General features: G+C 48.1%; 1 protein-coding gene across 2 annotated transcripts in view; it reads right to left on the reverse strand.

Annotated features, from left to right (window-relative positions):
- CCDC134 (coiled-coil domain containing 134) overlaps positions 1-17580 on the reverse strand; it is a 47574-nt gene extending 29994 nt beyond the window's left edge. Inside the window, exon 1 of one of the 2 annotated variants that reach the window (XM_077278629.1) lies at positions 17423-17580. The gene's annotated coding sequence lies outside the window, so the exon portion shown is untranslated. The remainder of the gene's footprint in view (positions 1-17422) is intronic. The other variant, XM_077278630.1, reaches the window with a different exon arrangement.
- Positions 17581-18140: the final 560 nt, after the last annotated feature.

Genomic DNA, 18140 nt, shown 5'->3' on the forward strand with positions numbered 1-18140 from the left:
CGTTAAGGAGGTCTGTCAGAGGGGCGGCTAAGCAAGGCAAGGTTATGGATAAACTAGCAGCAGTAGCCACGATGCCAAAGAACATTTCGCCTTGATTCTTGGAGATAGGTTGTGGCCAACTCTAGATAGCGTCAACTTTATTTGGGGCTTGATTTTGCACTTGTCCTCGACATAGCCAAAGTATTTGGCCTCTGCCATCCCCATTGGGTTTACGGAAAACCCCACCTTCTTTAGAGCATCAAGTATCGCCTGGAATTTGCTCAGATGGCTTCCCCAATTCTGTATGAAAATCAAGGTCATCCAGGTAGGCTGGTGAGTAGTTCTTATGGGAAGCTAGGATCTGGTCCTTGCATTCTCTGGAAGGTGGCCGGAGCTTCTTGCAATCCAAATGGCATCATTGTGTACTGGAAACATCCCTGTGGTGTAGAGAAGGTCCTCTTCACCTTGTTGTCTTTGTATAAGGGAATTTGCCAATACCCTTTTGTGAAGTCAAGGGAGGTAATATACAGGCCTGCCCTAATCTTTCAATCAGTTCATCAACACAAGGCTTTGGATGCGTATTGAACTTGGAGAGCTCATTCAGCTTCCTGTAAGCAATGCAAAACAGTCACTCTCCATCTGGTTTTGGCATTAAGATTATAAGACTAGACCAACCACTCTTACAGTCTTCAATGACTCCCAGGTTCAGCATCCACTTCACGTCCTTTGAGACTACCTCTCGGTGGACTTCAGGGATCCAATATGGCTTCAAGTTTACCCAAACATGATGTTCTGTGAGAACCTCATGCTCTATGACCTGAGTACAACCTGGTAGTTCTGAAAACAGGTCTCAGTCCCGATGTAGAAAGTCTCGGCAATGCTGCTTTTGGACACGTGACAGTCTCTGGCACCTGGCCATCTTTCACATTGGCTTCAAACTTCACCAGCAAACAAATGGCTTTCATTGGTTCTCTATCTTGACACTGCTTGATAAAGTTGCTGTGGTAGACCTGGTACGGTTCCCTTCCTTTTTCCTGGGTGATGGATTTCATAATTGATCTCGTCAAACTTTTCACAACTTCATAAGGGACCTGCCACTTGGTCAGAAATGTGCTCTCCATCGTAGGTACCAGCACGAGTATCCGATCCCCAGGGTTGAAATGTCTCACCCTTGCAAACCTATTGTACACTCTCATGGGCCCTGAGGAAGTGCTCTTTCATAATGGGCATCACCTCAGCAATCTTTTCTTGCATCTGGGCCACATGGTGGATTAAACTCCTATAGAGTGTAGATTCTGCTTCCCAGGTCTCAGTCGCTACATCCAGAAGTCCACGGGGGTGTCGGCCGTACAACAGTTTAAATAGAGAAACCAGTAGAGGGCTTGTGGGATTTCTCTGATGGAGAATAACAGGTATGGCAGTATTCAGTCCAAGTCTCTCGTTCTTTGTCTACGACCTTCTTTAATATGGTCTCTAAGGTTTTATTAAACCTTTCCAATAGAACTGCTGTCTGTGGATGGTAGACAGGGGTCTGGAGTTGTGTAATTTGCACAGTTTTACATAACTCTCATCACCTTCAACATTAATGGAGTCCCCTGTTCCGTTAGGATCTCCTTAGGCAGTCCCGCTCTGGAAAAATTATGGGCCAACTATCGAGCTATGCATTTTGTAGAGGAGTTTATGGTACTGCCTCCCGGTACAGTGTAGTATAGTCCACCAGGATATACTGATACCCCCTGGTGGACTTGATCAGAGCTCCCACTAACTCTAGAGTTATGCGATCAAAGGGGACCTCAATGATAGGCAATGGCACCAAGGGACTACGGATGTGAGCCATGGGGGGGGAATCAGTTGGCTAATGGGACAGGACCTACAATAGTTCACGATTTCTCAGTGAAAACCAGGACGGTAGAACTTCTGGAGGATCTGTTCCTAGGATTTGTCTAACCACAGATGACCACCTAACATGAGTATGGGCCATGTCTAACACCTTGCATCTGTAGGGCCCTGGTACTAGTAACTGCTTGATCAGCTCACCTCTCTAACTGGTGACACATGGCAAAATATGGGTATCTGGTGTTGGACCCTGGCTCTTGGACAACACCATTAAAGCGAACCTGTCACCCCCAAAATCGATGGGGAGGTAAGCTCACCGGCATCAGGGGCTTATCTACAGCATTCTGGAATGCTGTAGATAAGCCGCCGATGTTACCTGAAAGAGGAGAAAAAGACGTTAGATTATACTCACCCAGGGGCGGTCCCGCTCCGATGGGTGTCTCAGGTCCGGTACAGCGCCTCATCTTCATTCCATGACGTCCTCTTCTGGTCTTCGCACCGCTGCTTCGGCGCAGGCGTACTTTGTCTGCCCTGTTGAGGGCAGAGCAAAGTACTGCAGTGCGCAGGCGCCGGTAAGGTCAGAGAGGCCCAGCGCCTGCGCACTGCAGTACTTTGCTCTGCCCTCAACAGGGCAGACAAAGTACGCCTGCGCCGAACCCGCGTCAAGGAGACCAGAAGAGGACGTCATGGAAAGAAGATAGGAGGCGCCGGAGCGGACCTGAGACACCCATTTGACCACAGACCGCAGCGGGACCGCCCAGGTGAGTATAATCTAACCTCTTTTTCTCCTCTTTCAGGTAACATCGGCGGCATATCTACAGCATTACAGAATGCTGTAGATAAGCCCCTGATGACGGTGAGCTTACCTCATCATCAATTTTGGGGGTGACAGGTTCCCTTTAAGTATAGTCACATAATCAAATTCCTTTTAGTGTTAAAGGGAACCTGTCACCCCCCCAGGCGTTTTTAACTAAAAGAGCAACCTTGTGCAGCAGTAATGCTGCATTCTGACAAGGTGGCTCTTTTAGTTCTGGGTGCTGTAACTGCCGAAATAATCAGTTTTGTAATTAGTCCTAAATACCTTTTCTTCAGTCAAGGAGGCAGGCCTTTCCCCCCTGCTGCAGACGCCACACAGCCGTCAGTCATGTCTTCTTGGCGCCGCCTCTTCACCGCTGTTTTGAAATCAGCCGGTGCCTGCGCTCTTTTCTCCTGCTTTGGGCAGGCGCAGTGAGCGCTGCCCGTCTGTCCTCATATGCAGTCTAGCTGACTGCACCTGTGCGGACGCCCTGCCTGTGAATCCCAGCCCCGCAGTGTCTTCTGATTTATTCATACTACGGGGCTGGGATTCACAGGCAGGGCGTCCGCACAGGTGCAGTCAGCTAGACTGCATATGAGGACAGACGGGCAGCGCACACTGCACCTGCCCAAAGCAGGAGAAAAGAGCGCAGGCGCCGGCTGATTTCAAAACAGCGCTGAGGAGGCGGCGCCCGGCGCCAAGAAGACATGACTGACGGCTGTGTGGTGTCTGCAGCAGGGGGGAAAGGCCTGCCTCCAGGACTGAAGAAAAATAGGTATTAAGCTTACCGTTAATGATGTTTCCAGGAGTCCATCCTGACAGCACCCTGGAGGACATCCTCCTCCCCTTGCTGGGACAGGAAACACACGAGTTTAAAAGGTCATGTCCCAACCCAATCCTCAGTGTTGTAACAAGGACCGCTACAAGGATATGCAGAAAAAACTGTTTAATGGTAACAAACATATTACATTGTATCCAGAACATATTACATCATACATTAGGAACATGTTACATACATGATATAGATATTACAGGGAGGGAACTACCCGTGCTGTCAGGATGGACTCCTGGAAACATCATTAACAGTAAGCTTAATACCTATTTTCCAGGACGTCCTCCTGACAGCACCCTGGAGAGTACCAAAGCACCTCCTTAGGGTGGGATTACCGCTTGGAGGACTTTCCTCCCAAAAGCAGTATGTTGACCAGACAAAACATCAAGCTTATAGTGTTTACAAAAAGTGTTGGCACTAGCCCAAGTCGCAGCCTTACAGATCTGTTCTAGAGAGGCACCTGCCCTCTCTGCCCAAGAGGTAGCAATCCCTCGAGTAGAATTTGCATGGAGACCCTCTGGAGGAGAGACTCCCTCTGACTGGTAGGCCTCAGAGATCACGGACGTGATCCACCGCGCGATAGAGGCCTTAGATCCCCGCAGCTCGCAGTGCCGGATCAGGAGCGCTTCAGCCGTTATGCGATCCACGCTGGAACGCACGCTTTCCCCCACACATGCAGCGTTACCGGAAGTGACGGTAACGGATGCCGAAAAACCGGAAGTGACGCGACCCTGCGAACTTCCGTCTGGAGACGCCGTACTGGACACCACGCTGCTCTGTGAAGCTGCACCGCGCGTGGATGGCGTCCGCAGCCGAGAGCCTCCCACCGGGAGGAGTGGCTGCCACCAGGAGTCCCGTCCACTCCTGGTCTTTGGAGCAGAGGGACCCCCCTCCGGAGGGTTTCTGCCCTGAGCCTCTTGACAGGGGGAAGGGTATTGGCAAGCCGCACAATCCCCATGAGCTCCGGTAAGCTGCGCAGCTTTTCACTCGTGCGTCCCTTCCTTGCAGGGACAGGAAAAACACTGAGGATTTGGGTGGGACATGACCTTTTAAACTCGTGTGTTTCCTGTCCCAGCAAGGGGAGGAGGACGTCCTCCAGGGTGCTGTCAGGAGGACGTCCTGGAAAGGTATTTAGGACTAATTACAAAACTGATTATTTTGGCAGTTACAGCACCCAGAACTAAAAGAGCCACCTTGTCAGAATGCAGCATTACTGCTGCACAAGGTGGCTCTTTTAGTTAAAAAAAAAACTGGGGGGGGGGAGGTTGAAAGGTTCCCTTTAAATCCATGAGTTGGGCGGTTCCAAAGTTTCCCCTGACACCTCCAGCTCAGAGATGTTGGGCTCAAGGGATACTGCCTCATCTTCATTGCCGATAAGCACACAAAAGGGAAACCAGTCAGCTGCGTCCTTCAATAAGATTTCTTTAAGGGCAACCTGGCTGTATTCTGAGCAACCAGGCAACCCCGCTTCCCCCACAAATCCCAAAAGATCAAAAAAATTAAAAAATTTTTTTTAAAAAAAACAGCCTTTTCCGGCAAAAAGTGAAAATGTAAAGTTAACAGTCAATACAGCAGTGCGGGTAAAGTGTCCAGCAACCCCGCTTTCCACCACAAATCCAGGAAAAAAAAAAAAAAAAAAAAAAATCGAGCTTGACTTACGTTGGTACACATGCAGCACATAAACGCATGTTCACATTGACCATAAAACACATAGAACCTGCAAGAGAAAAAATGAGCAAAAACCCTGCTGTAAATAAGTAAAAAGTGCATCTAAATAACACAGAGTTTTTAGTAATACTGTTTTTGATCAAAAATAGCAAAAAAGCCATCCCACCGCATCAAGGTAACTCTGATAGGGACGGTCCTACACTGTCTAATATTAAAAACCTTACCATGTGTCAATGTTGACCTCAGTGTGAATAAGGGCAGACAACAGGACTGGGCCCTACAGTAGAACACCAGCCTGGGGGAGCTCCTTTTTTCTCTTGTAGGTTCTATATGTTTTATGGCCAATGTGAACATGTGTTTATATGCTGCATGTGTACCAATTTAAGTTCAAGTCAATCTTTGTATTTTTTCTTTGTATTATTGCATTCTGTGCAAGCGGGGGTGTGGCCACCTTTTTCTGAGCTGGAGATTGTATATAAAGCACCCCCAGGCTGGTGTTCTACTGGTTGGGCCCAGTCCTGTTGTCTGCCCTTATTCACACTGCGGTCAACATTGACACATGGTAAGGTCCATGACAACCCGCTCCACACTCTGTGCTGGGAAGGAGGATTCCGGTTGCAACTACTTTTGAACTAAGTGTAATAGGTTGAACATTTGCTCCCTGACAGTCAGAATTACTCCGAAGCATGCGCTGTTTTCAACTTGGTGTACTCTTTTGCGTCCTGCAAGGCTAGGTCACAATAAGATTCCTGCAGTTCCCTCGTTAGATATAGTGCCAGAACCTTTGCCCACTGCCCCACTGCCTACAAGCGAATCTGGAGTGTTGAGATTTATTACTAATTTCAACACGCAATCTGAATCAGTAGGTTTAGCCCTGACTAAGGAATGGCCTATACTAATGACTGATCCCACCATTGCTAAACTGCTACCGGAGAAACCTGCTATTACGTTCCGGAGGGCTAGAAATTTGCGTGACCACCTGGTGCATAGTCACTACAATGGAGAGCCTCGGAGGACTTTTTTTGAATAGTATTCCTGCCAGACGTGGCTGCAGGCCTTGTAGCCGGTGCGTCGCCTGTATTAACATCGATTGCAGTGACTCCTTCATTGATTCTACTGGACTAAAATCATTTGAAATCGTGGGATCGATAACCTGCACTTCGAGGAATGTTATCTATTATGCTACTTGTCCGTGCTCCCTGATTTATGTAGGACTTACGACTCGCCAACTTAAGGTGCGAATCAGGGAGCACGTACTTGGCATTGAGGCGGCTACTGGCCAGGAGGATGCATCCCTTTTAAAAACAATACCCAGACATTTTAAGACCCATCACAATTGTGACAGTAGGGGACTGCGGGTCAAAGGTATTGAAATCATAGATCTGGGCATTCAGGGTGGCAAAATTACGCAACGTCTGGCACAGTTAGAGGCCAGATGGATCTGGACTCTGGGGACGGTACACCCACGAGGTCTGAATGAGGGTCTTAGCTTTTCGTCCTTCCTGTGATCGCCTCTCGCGTTACGTTCTGTACTTGACTCTGTTACTCGTGTATGATTTTAATTTTTTTTGCATGTTTAATATATTTTTTTAGGTTCTATCATGGTGTCCTTTATTGGTTAAGTGTTCAGGGAAATCTTGGAAGTATGGACTTATGATGAGGGGCATCTATGAGTTGCTGTTCCAGCCCTTTCATTGGCCCATTTTCGGAGAAGCTAGCAGGGACTAAGTCTGGTGCATCGGATCATCATTCCCTTATTTAGGATAACTGACTATTTTTCATCATGCACGGAGGACATTTTGGAAAGGAGCTTCTTAAGTCGGGATATTCTTTTATGATGAAGATTGGACTGTAACAATTATGAGTTTCCTGTTGCGTTTTTTAAGTATATGCCATGTTTATTGGTAATCTATCCATGTTCATCTGATTGATTTAAATATCTGGATGGCGGAAGCTCTATCTGTTGCATTTTCTCCAGTCATTGTAAGGGTTAATGACGCATAGACGTTTTTGCCCACTACCGTATGGGGTAATGATTTGGCAATATATAGCAGCTAATTGTGTATTTCTGTTTATAGCTTTTCCCTCGATATATGTTCTGCTCCATTTTATTTGTTTTTATCTACTTGTTGTGTGCCCACACTTGTTCCCTTGTATAATATGGCGTTTGTTGCTTGGGGGTGTGCTGCGCATGCGCCGGTCTTCCCTGTTTTGCCCGGCGTTCGCGCTGTCTGCACGTCCGGCATCGGACTACACGGGGCCCTGTGGTTTGTCCGATGGTCGGCGGGGTGCGGCACGGACGTCGGGTATCCTATGGGGGTCGGCGCTGTGGGTAGTCGCTCCCTGCACTGAACGCCTGCACTCTTACCGTTAGCTGTGGGTAGTTAGTATTGGTTGCTATGGAGATCCCTAAGCACTTCCGGGACCATGCTGGGTTCATTTCCGGCATCCATATGTATAAAGCGTTATTTCTGGTGCTCCTTCTCCAAGTCCCTGAGGAAGGTGTGTTACCGAAACGCGCGTCGGGGTGGGCGCACAGACCCTGGGAGTCATACACCTATGTGGTAAGTAGCACTTTTCTTATCTTGTGATTGAACATGAGGACCATGTAGTCTGCAGCTACTATATTTCCTATAAAGGCATATTTTTATGATTTATGTGGTCTTCGTTTATTTATTCATCTGCTTGTTGAAAGTGCATCCATGCTTTTCTATCTAGATGTGTATGTACTCTATTATTTCTCCTTTTGTAGGGGGAAGGCATGGTTTTCTATGGTGGTTTACTATAGTATATAGGTGTTTTGAATCCCCGGCTCTGTGCGCCCTTGGTATTTTACACGACTGTGCAGTGTCTCTGTATGCCATGCTGCGCCATGACCCTACCTGGTTGCTACTGTTTTACTAATAAAGTTTTTTTGATATTTTGTTATTCCTTGAACTCTGTTGGTCGTTCTTTTGGGTCTTCCGGCCCACTCCTCCCCACTGCCCCAGAGGCAGTTTCTCCAATTTCGCCACCCTTTTAAACATTGTCAAGAACTTTGACATCATCAACCAGGGTCATCTTTTGTAAGGCTCTCCATGCCATCTTCCTCACATGTCAATCACCTCCTTGACTTGGGGTTTGAGCAGTTGCCCTGCCACGGAATGCCTCTGCTAGGAGTTCTATCTACTGCTGTTGTCACTAAAGCTGGTGTTGCTGGATCTGCTGGACCAGGAGCCTGTTGGTTTTCTGCTGCGCCTGTTGCTTTATGACCAATTATTTGACCACGCTTTTAGAGTTGTCTTCACACAGGACATGCAGTTTCCCCGAAGCAGTCACTCGTGCTCCTTGGGAATCTTGCCCGCACTTCTAGCACCAATTGTAGAGTGTCTACTTACTCGGTTGCGTTTTGAGGTAGCCACAGGAAGCATTTTCAGCAAAATGTCTGGGCTGGTTTACTAAGACTCTATAAACCGCTCAGGATAACAAAACAAAAACAGCCTTTTCCGGCACAAAGTGAAAAGAAAGTAAATAGTCGGAGCAGCAGTGCGGGTAAGGCTGCTTTCACACTAGCGTCGGCCCGACGTACCGACGCGAACTGTGAGAAAAATGCCCGACGTGGGCAGCGGAAGCAGTCTTAAGACGCTTCCGCTGCCCCAATGCAATGTCCGGGGAGGAAGGGGTGGAGTTTCGGCCGCGCATGCACGGTCGAAAGTGGCGGACTAGGTGCATAAAAAACGTTACATGTAACTATTTTTGTGCCGGCGGTGCGCCAAAACACGACGCAACCATCGCACGACGGTTGCGAAGTGTGGCACTGCGTCGCAATGCGTCGCTAATAAAAGTCTATGGAGAATAAACGCATCCTGCGAGCAACTTTGCAGGATGCGTTTTTTCTCCACAACGACGCATTGCGACGTGCAGTGCCCGACTCTAATGTGAAAGTAGCCTAGAGTGTCCATCCAGCTCTTTAGTGCTTAGCAACGATAATCTCTGGAGGCCTGACACCTCCACTCACAGACACTGAATGAGAAAACTGGTCTCCTTTTTATCTCCAGTACTACACTCCAAGGTGAGCAGCCAGTCCCACCCATCTTTCTGACTACTTGTAAACCAGGCCTTTGACACGCCCTATTAACTCTCTCAGCATTATACGTGCTGGAGCATGCTTTTCCGGGCTAACATCACCGAGGCTGCCAACCTCCTTGATACATATTTCCTCTCGACAACTTGTCCAGTGACCATCTTACAGGACATATAATACATTTGGATATTATAAAGGACCCTCTCGTTGGATCTTCTACTTTTTTTCTGCTTAAAGAAGCACTGCCATCTATTTTTTTTTTTTATTAAATGTGTGTATATGCATGTATTGTATTGCCAGTGTGGTAACATGTGGCAAGCACCAACCGCCGCTCTCTGTGGGATGCATCGCCATTCTGCTCCTCTTCTCTGTTACATCACTGCTCTGCAGACTCTCCAGGTCACACTGAGCTCTGCATGAACAGGAGGAAATGTAAGGCTACAGAGCGTCAGAAAGAGGCACTAAATGAGGCACCATAGGATTACATTGTAAAAGAGACTTTTGGCTCACGAATAGAGCATAGAGTGAGCTTGTCTGGTTGGAATTGACGTCGCTGAGAAGAGGAGCAGAACAGTGCTAGACCCTGGAGAAAGCAATGGTTGGATAGTTTATTAATACACTCACACTATATATTATAGACACATATACACACATTTAATAAAAAAAATCTAGACAGGAGTACTTCTAGAAGCAGATTCACATGTGACAGCAGAGGACGACAATTGGGCAGTCAGTGTCACTAATCTAAGAGTCAGTTCAGATTTAAACTGCAGAAATTCAACCCTCGGGGTCATACACTGAAGGGTTCACTCATATAACAATTCTGTCCTGTTTTGCTAATATGGTATGGCACCTCTTTTGCTGTGCACTCTCCCATGCCATCTGTCAGCTCTTTAGGGGTCTATAGACTAATTTATCATGTGCCCCAGAACAGGGGAGGCCATACCAATGATGCAACCTGTGAAAACACACAGGAGTCCAAATGGTAAGGGGGCTACTACCATCTCCAAAGAAGCACATAAATGGGTGAATTATGATCAGCTATTGAACTGCAAAGGGTCCATCTATTGTTTCTGCACAGGGGCCGTCTTCAGCCTGTGTCCGCCCCTGCCCCAGGACACACATGCTGAACAGAATGAAACCATAAAATAAAATCTTTACATGCAATGACGTCTGTTACAGGTTTCATAGCGACTATCAGTACGTGACAACCATTGGGCACAACAGCAAGAAATACCAGAAACTCCAGTATCACAACTGCTTAGCCATGTGGACGATTACAATTGAAGGGATCCATAATGCGAGACCCCTACTAAACTTGTTACATTGGGTGGGGTCCAGGACGCGAGACCCTTACACACGCTCCTTATGCTCAGATGATCAGTACTTGCACATGAGAACCTTGTTTGCAGGCTTTTATCATGTAACGCTGAAAAAGATCAAGACTCCTATCAAGAACCTCAACGAGGCCTCGTCCACTAGATCTGATCTCCATTTTCTGACATGCACAGTATACACAATGGGGAAAATAAGTATTTGATACACTGTCGATTTTGGAATCAATCACACCCCAACCTCTCCACTATGGATAAGACAAAAGAGCTGTCTAAAGGACACCAGGGACAAAATTGTAGACCTGCACACGGCTGGGATGGGCTACAGGACAACAGGAAAGCAGCTTGGTGAGAAGGCAACAACTATTGACACAATTCTTAGAAAATGGAAGAACCCAAGATGACTGTCAATCGTCCTTGGTCTGGGGCTCAATGTAAGGCCACGTTCACACGCTGCGGGTTCCTCTGCGGGTTAATCCCGCAGCGGAATTGAAAATCTGCAGGGCAAAACCGCTGCGGTTATCCCTGCAGATTTATCGCGGTTTGTTCCGCGGTTTCCGCTGCGGGATTACTGCTGTACTATTGATGCTGCATATGCAGCAATATGCAGCATCAATAGTAATGTAAAAAATAATAAAAATTGGCTATACTCACCCTCTGACGTCGCGATCTCCCCGGCGCTGCAAGCGGCTGTGCCGACAAGGACCTTCGTGACGTCACGGTCATGTGACCGCGGCGTCATCACGGTCATGTGACCGCGACGTCACCACAGGTCCTGTTCGGCACAGCAACTGAGACCGGACGCCGCGGGCAGCGCTGAGAGGTGAGTATAGCATTATTTTTTATTTTAATTCTTTTTTTACACCCAAATATGGTTCCCAGGGCCTGGAGGAGAGTCTCCTCTCCTCCACCCCGGGTACCATCGGCACATTATCCGCTTAACTTCCCGCAACGTGGGCACAGCCCCATGCGGGAAGTTAGCGGTTCAATGCATTCCTATGGGTGCAGAATCGCTGCGATTCTGCACCAAGAAGTGACATGGTCCTTCTTTTTTTCTGCAGAAAATCCGCGCGGATTTTCCACAGAAAAAAAGGATCGTCGGCACAGCGGGTTTTGTTTTCCATTAGGTTACATTGTACTGTAACCTACATGGAAAAAGGATGCGGACCCGCAGCTGCAAAACAGCTGCGGGTCCGCAGCAAAACCCGCAGCGTGTGAACATAGCCTAAAGGTACCGTCACATTAAGCGACGCTGCAGCAATATAGACAACGATGCCGATCGCTGCAGCGTCGCTGGTTCGTCGTTGTGTGGTCACTGGAGAGCTGTCACACAGACAGCTCTCCAGCGACCAACGATGCCGAAGTCCCCGGGTAACCAGGTTAAACATCGGGTTACTAAACGCAGGGCCGCGCTTAGTAACCCGATGTTTACCCTGGTTACCATTGTAAATGTAAAAAAAAAAAAAAACACTACATACTTACATTCCGGTGTCTGTCGGGTCCCCCGGCGTTCGCTTCCCTGCACTGTGTAAGCGCCGGCCCTAAAGCACAGCGGTGACGTCACCGCTGTGCTCTGCTTTACGGCTGGCCGGCGCTGACACAGTGCAGGGAAGCGGACGCCGGGGGACGCGACAGACACCGGAATGTAAGTATGTAGTGTTTGTTTTTTTTACATTTACACTGGTAACCAGGGTAAATATTGGGTTACTAAGCGCGGCCCTGCGCTTAGTAACCCGATGTTTACCCTGGTTACCAGTGAAGACATCGCTGAATCCGCGTCACACACACCGATTCAGCGGGTGATCCAGCGACGAAATAAGGTGCTGGCCTTCTAGCTCCGACCAACGATATCACAGCAGGATCCTGATCGCTGCTGCGTGTCAAAAACAACATTATCGCTATCCAGGACGCTGCAACGTCACGGATCGCTATCGTTATCGTTGTGAAGTTGTTCAGTGTGAAGGTACCTAACGACCTCGCCTTGAGGGATAAAGATAATTCTGTGTAGTTCTGGGCTGATTCCTGACCATTCAAGAGGACCTGGTCAATAACCTGAAGAAAGCTGGGACCACAGTCTCAAACATCAATGTTAATAACACACTACGCCGTCATAGATTAAAATCCAGTAGGTAAAGTCCCCCCTGCTCATATCAGCCTATGTCCAGGCCCATTTGAAGTTTGCCAGTGACCATCTAGATCAGGGGTCCCCAACTCCAGTCCTCAAGGCCCACCAACAGGTCATGTTTTCAGGATTTCCTTAGTCTTGCCCAGGTGATAATTGCATCACCTGTGCAATACAAAGGAAATCCTGAAAACATGATCTGTTGGTGGGCCTTGAGGACTGGAGTTGGGGAACACTGATCTAGATGATCCAGAGGAGGCATGGGAAAAAGTGATGTGGTCAGATGAGACCAAAATAGAACTTTTTGGTATAAACTTCACTCGTCGTGTTTAGAGCAAGAAGAAGGATGAGTACAACCCCAAAAACACAGCGTCAACCGTGAAGCATGGTGGGGGAAACATCATACTTTGGGGGTGCTTTTCTGTAAAAAGGGGACAGGATGACTGCACCATATTGAAGGGAGGATCGATGGGGTAATATATCGTGAGATTTTGGCCAACAACCCTCAGTAATAGCATTGAAGATGGGTCGTGGCTGGGTCTTCCAGCATGACAAACACCCGAAACACACAGCCAGGGAAACGAAGGAGTGGCTCCATAAGAAGCATATCAAGGTCTGGAAGTGGCCTAGCCAGTCTCTAGACCAGCAATCAATAGAACATTTTTGGAGGGAGCTGAAAATCAATGTTGCCCAGGAACGGCCCCGAAACCTGAAAGATCTGGAGATTTTCTGGATTTTTATTTTTAGATTCTGTTTCTCACAGGTGAAGTGTATCTATAATAAAAATTACAGACCTCTCCATTCTTTGTAGGTGGGAAACTGGGCAAAATCGGCAGTGTATCAAATACTTATTTTCCCCACTGTACATATAGAAGAGAAGAACCTGAGCCTGGAGCACAGAGCACTATGTAATACTCAGTACACAGATGGGTAGAAATGTGTGTAATATACAGAACTGTACGTATTATTACTCTGTACATACACTACTAAAACGTTTGGACACCTGTTCATGCAGTGGTTAGAATTTATATTTTTAATATGTGCACATTGTAGATTCAGAATGAAGTCAGCAAAACCACAAAGTAGCACATATGGAAACAAGGCGTAAAGATACCCGAGTGAAACACCAGGATGTGTTAACACTGGTATTCCACATAGTACACCTCCATTTAGTGAATCACATCAGATGCGTCACTGCTGCGAGCGTGATCTGAGTCAGTGCGCCGCTATCTCGCATGAGAGAATCAAAGCAGAATTTCTTCATCTCCTCTGCTGCTGACGTCGGCAGGAATCGCACTGCACTCGGGTGATATCTGAGTGCAGTGCAAGGTTTCACCAAGTCCTACAGACTAGGGGTATGTTTTCACCTTCAGGATGGCCGGCGGTTTGGACGGAGTGGCAAACCCGCTCCGCCCTAAGCCCCGCCCCCTTCTGTGACGCGGTGATTCCGGATGTGTTCACTGCACACATCCGACATCATCGCACCCCACACATAGGGCCCTGTGATTTACCTTGCGGCGGCGCAGCGGCGCCGCAAGGTAAACGGACATGCTGCGATTTTAAAAGACGTGCTGCATGTCTGGCATCGCAGGGCCGCCAGGTGCGTGTTACCACGCATAGTGGAGACGGGATTTGATAAAATCCCCTCCACTATGCTGTAACATCTGGACGCTGCGTGTTTGACGCTGCGGCTCTGTGCAGCGTCAAACACGCAGCGTTTCCTGAACGTGGACACATACCCGAATATGGGTACGTGCCATCCAAATTCAGCATGCTGCTACTTTTTCCCTATCCAAACGGAGCAGGAAAAAAAATGCAATTGAAAAGGTGACCAGAACCATAAGATTAAATTGGTACGAATCCAATCAGATTTGAATCAGTTTGCATTTGTACGATTTAATCGCAATTTACTATTAATTATTGTGATAATATTGTATGCAAGTTGCCTCCTCAGAGACACATCATATGTCAAGGCTCCTTAAAGCAGTGTCTCTCAACTCCAGTCCTCAAGACCCCACAACAGGTCATGTTTTCAGAATTTCCTTAGTATTGCACAGGTGATAATTTCATCACCTGCTCAAGCATTAATTCCATCGCCTATGCAATACTAAGGAAATCCTGAAAACATGACCTGTTGTGGGGTCTTGATGACTGGAGTTGAGAAACACTGCCTTAAAGGGTCGAAATTGACTTTTAGGATTTCCACCTCCAATAGCTGGCGCTAGAGCGCAATTCGAGCATTGCAAGGCTTATAAGTCTCCTCACTCTGACATGCCATGCTAAACTTGTTACTCCCCACAAGGGGAAGTGTTACCCCTTAGATCCCTGTGATAATCGTGGTGATGAGCCCTCATTGTGGTGCTTTCATACTGCACTTAGCAGTTATTCCTTCTACCTACTTCTGTGTAACGTACAGAGCGGCATATTTTCATCAAATACAGGTATATGACGAACAGAGCAAAGCAGTATCGGCCTACACAGGTGTGTCATGTACAGCGCCGGAATCAATCAGTACACAGATGTATACAGCGCCGGTATCACTCAGTACACAGATGTATACAGCGCCGGTATCACTCAGTACACAGATGTATACAGCGCCGGTATCACTCAGTACACAGATGTATACAGGGCCGGTATCACTCAGTACACAGATGTATACAGCCCGGTATCACTCAGTACACAGATGTATACAGGGCCGGTATCACTCAGTACACAGATGTATACAGGGCCGGTATCGCTCAGTACACAGATGTATACAGGGCCGGTATCACTCAGTACACAGATGTATACAGGGCCGGTATCACTCAGTACACAGATGTATACAGAGCCGGTATCGCTCAGTACACAGATGTATACAGGGCCGGTATCACTCAGTACACAGATGTATACAGGGCCGGTATCGCTCAGTACACAGATGTATACAGCCCGGTATCACTCAGTACACAGATGTATACAGGGCCGGTATCACTCAGTACACAGATGTATACAGGGCCGGTATCGCTCAGTACACAGATGTATACAGGGCCGGTATCACTCAGTACACAGATGTATACAGGGCCGGTATCACTCAGTACACAGATGTATACAGAGCCGGTATCGCTCAGTACACAGATGTATACAGGGCCGGTATCACTCAGTACACAGATGTATACAGCCCGGTATCGCTCAGTACACAGATGTATACAGCCCGGTATCACTCAGCACACAGATGTATACAGGGCCGGTATCACTCAGTACACAGATGTATACAGGGCCGGTATCACTCAGTACACAGATGTATACAGGGCCGGTATCACTCAGTACACAGATGTATACAGGGCCGGTATCACTCAGTACACAGATGTATACAGGGCCGGTATCACTCAGTACACAGATGTATACGGCGCCGGTATCACTCAGTACACAGATGTATACGGCGCCGGTATCACTCAGTACACAGATGTATACAGAGCCGGTATCGCTCAGTACACAGATGTATACAGGGCCGGTATCACTCAGTACACAGATGTATACAGCCCGGTATCGCTCAGTACACAGATGTATACAGGGCCGGTATCGCTCAGTACACAGATGTATACAGAGCCGGTATCACTCAGTACACAGATGTATACAGAGCCGGTATCGCTCAGTACACAGATGTATACAGCCCGGTATCACTCAGTACACAGATGTATACAGAGCCGGTATCGCTCAGTACACAGATGTATACAGGGCCGGTATCACTCAGTACACAGATGTATACAGCCCGGTATCGCTCAGTACACAGATGTATACAGCCCGGTATCACTCAGTACACAGATGTATACAGGGCCGGTATCACTCAGTACACAGATGTATACAGCCCGGTATCGCTCAGTACACAGATGTATACAGCCCGGTATCACTCAGCACACAGATGTATACAGGGCCGGTATCACTCAGTACACAGATGTATACAGGGCCGGTATCACTCAGCACACAGATGTATACGGCGCCGGTATCACTCAGTACACAGATGTATACAGGGCCGGTATCACTCAGTACACAGATGTATACAGGGCCGGTATCACTCAGTACACAGATGTATACAGCCCGGTATCGCTCAGTACACAGATGTATACAGGGCCGGTATCGCTCAGTACACAGATGTATACAGGGCCGGTATCACTCAGTACACAGATGTATACAGGGCCGGTATCACTCAGTACACAGATGTATACAGGGCCGGTATCACTCAGTACACAGATGTATACAGGGCCAGTATCGCTCAGTACACAGATGTATACAGGGCCGGTATTGCTCAGTACACAGATGTATACAGGGCCGGTATCGCTCAGTACACAGATGTATACAGGGCCGGTATCGCTCAGTACACAGATGTATACAGGGCCGGTATCACTCAGTACACAGATGTATACAGCCCGGTATCACTCAGCACACAGATGTATACAGGGCCGGTATCACTCAGTACACAGATGTATACAGGGCCGGTATCACTCAGTACACAGATGTATACAGGGCCGGTATCACTCAGCACACAGATGTATACAGGGCCGGTATCACTCAGTACACAGATGTATACAGCCCGGTATCACTCAGTACACAGATGTATACAGCGCCGGTATCGCTCAGTACACAGATGTATACAGCCCGGTATCGCTCAGTACACAGATGTATACAGCCCGGTATCACTCAGTACACAGCCCCGCACTGTGAGCAGCTCTGGGCAGAGGTCCGCCTGCCATCCCCGGCTGTAGCTGTCTCTGCCCCCGCACCCTCAGGCGTCGGTCACTCGCTCCCCGGAGGCACTGACCTTCCAGCAGCCGGAGCCGTGCGCGCGGCGCTGGCGATGACTCCTCACTCCCTGCGGGCTGTCATGCTGCTGCTTGTTACCAGGGCAGAAGGGTCGATGACAGATCCCAGTAAGCGAAAGGACCTGGTGACGTCATGGTCATGTGATCAGTCACATGTCTGTAGAGTGGGCGTGGCTTGGTTGATTCTTCTGTCAGTGTGTTTTCATGAAGCCCGTGTGCGGTGTACACTGGCGGCGGGAGGACGGCGCTGTGCGCTATGGTCGGTGCTACACGGGGTCACCGCGGTGCTCTGTATCATAGGCTTGTATACAGCGTCGGACTGGAGCACCTTGGGCCAACCAGAGAAAATCATTCTTGGGGCCCACTATATAGCTACATAGAAATAAATACAAGACCACCGATTGTGCAGTAAAACACGCTACTATAAGGGTATAATATAAGTTAATACAAGTCTTAATTATGTAGCAGGAGTTGGGGCAGGCCCCCTTATAAAATATAAAGTAGCCCCCTCAGAATATAATGTAGCCCCCCCATAGAATATAATGCAGCCTTATATAGTATAATGCAGCCCCCCCACAGAATATAATGTAGCCCCCTCAGTGTAAAGCAACCCCCTCATAAGGTACAATGCAGCCCCCTCATAGTATAATGTAGCCCCCGCAGAATATAATGCTGACCCCCTCATAGGGTAGAATACAGCCCCCCTCATAGCGTACA

This window comes from Ranitomeya variabilis, chromosome 8 (assembly GCF_051348905.1).
Source record: "Ranitomeya variabilis isolate aRanVar5 chromosome 8, aRanVar5.hap1, whole genome shotgun sequence".
Classification (NCBI taxonomy): Eukaryota; Metazoa; Chordata; class Amphibia; order Anura; family Dendrobatidae; genus Ranitomeya; species Ranitomeya variabilis.